Source organism: Mus caroli, unplaced genomic scaffold (assembly GCF_978045245.1).
Source record: "Mus caroli unplaced genomic scaffold, Mus_caroli_1 scaffold_18, whole genome shotgun sequence".
In the NCBI taxonomy this organism is placed as follows: domain Eukaryota; kingdom Metazoa; phylum Chordata; class Mammalia; order Rodentia; family Muridae; genus Mus; species Mus caroli.
In genome coordinates this window covers 9960659-9962500 of record NW_028227273.1, presented here as the reverse complement: position 1 = coordinate 9962500, position 1842 = coordinate 9960659, and the positions used below count along the sequence as shown (strand labels likewise).

Here is a 1842-nt window from a genome sequence, read left to right as displayed (position 1 = left end):
CTAAGTAGTCAGTCAGAGGGCTCCTGGGACAAACTGGAGAGTTAGACTAGGTGACATTGGTGAGCGTTAGGTACAGGGAGCCTGCCTCAGTAAGTGGGCAGTCACCAAGGAAGACACACCCAATGTCAATTTCAAGTCTAGGCACATTCATGGCTGTGACCTGTACACATGTGCCGCCCCCACAGGCATGCATGCATACATGCATACAGGAATATCACACACGAATTCTACATATACATAAGCAAAAATTACAGTTTTAAAAATATCACACATGGGCTCGCCTCCTTCCACTCGCTCCCGGGCTAAGGGGTATGGCCCTCTAGCCACCACTACTTGGGTGCCCAATTACCTGCCACCAGTGAGCTCTGCCTTTAGTGGGGAGGTTCCCCGGCGCTAGCGTGTAGCTTTTCTGCATTGGCCTGCACTCAGCACCCCGCTTCTTGACAGCCTTCGCCTATTGGAACCACTACCTCAGCTGTGCATCCCCGTGTCCGGGTTCCTGTCTTCGCTGCCACCTCAACTCCAGTTTCAGTGTGGTGGAGAACCTTACATTGCTCCTGCTCGCCTACGTCTCCTTCTCCAAGGACTTCACCACCCACGAAAACGCTTTCCTTGTGCTTATCGTGGCATTCCCTCAGTTACGTGCTCCTCGCCTGCATTCTCTGACGGCCAAGAAGCACACAGATCCCAAGTCCTACAGCTGGAAACAGCGGTTCTTCATCACCAACTTCACCTCCTTCTTCCCGGCGCTGGCTGTCTACTTCCGGCACCATGTATTGTGAGGCTGAAGGTGAGGCCAGGCTAGGATCTGTAAATAAGTGACTTCAGAGCAACGGTGTGGTTTTGGTAATGGGCAGCGGTCTAGGGCTCTGGCTGTCACTGGTTGGTAATGTGATGATTTAAGAAGTCACTAAGCCAGGCGTGGTGGCGCACGCCTTTAATCCCAGCACTCGGGAAGCAGAGGCAGGCGGATTTCTGAGTTCGAGGCCAGCCTGGTCTACAAAAGTGAGTTCCAGGACAGCCAGGGCTACACAGAGAAACCCTGAAGAAAAAAAAAAAAAAGAAAGAAAGAAAAGAAAAGAAGAAGAAGAAGAAGCCACTAAGCCGGGCGTGGTGGCGCACACCTTTAATCCCAGCACTCCGGAGGCAGAGGCAGGCGGATTTCTGAGTTCGAGGCCAGCCTGGTCTACAAAGTGAGTTCCAGGACAGCCAGGGCTATATACAGAGAAACCCTGTCTCGAAAAACCAAAAAAAAAAAAAGCCACTAGAGGGTAAAACAGGAGGTTCATCGTGTTCTTGTGTCTTTGAAACATATACCATCTTTGCCATCCTGGAGAACCCTGCTCTCCTAAACAGCATGGCATTCCACACGACAGCCTGGTGGGACTTCGGGAACAAAGAGCTGCTAATAACCTCCCAGCCTGAGGAAAAGAGATTTTAAGCCCTTCTCTGACTCTGGCAAACAAGAAACCACTCTGGCCTTCCCTGTCTCCATGTCCTATCTGGGCCCTTCTCAGTCTGGGGACTGGGAGAGAAGAGAGGGAAGGGGTATGGCAGGGCTCACCCCAACACTGCTGACCTCTCCCCACCACTCATGGGGATCTTCAAGAAGCATCACCATTCACTATAAAGTCCTATAACACTGAGCCGGCAGGAACACTCCACCACTTGGTGCAAAAAAAAAAAAAAAAAAAAAAAAAAAGTCCCGAGTTCACTAACATTAGGGTCCAGAGCAGTGGCTGCTACCAGAAGACCACAGCCATTTCTCTCTGGCCACTCATCTGTCTAGCAATCTACCTTGCACACCCAGAGCTTGTTCACCCAGGTGCTAGAGCTACAGAT

General features: G+C 51.1%; 1 pseudogene; it reads left to right on the top strand.

Annotated features, from left to right (window-relative positions):
- The first annotated feature begins 271 nt into the window (after positions 1 to 271).
- Positions 272 to 1441, top strand: LOC110312317 (acyltransferase PGAP2 pseudogene; annotated as a pseudogene).
- The last annotated feature ends 401 nt before the right edge of the window (positions 1442 to 1842 follow it).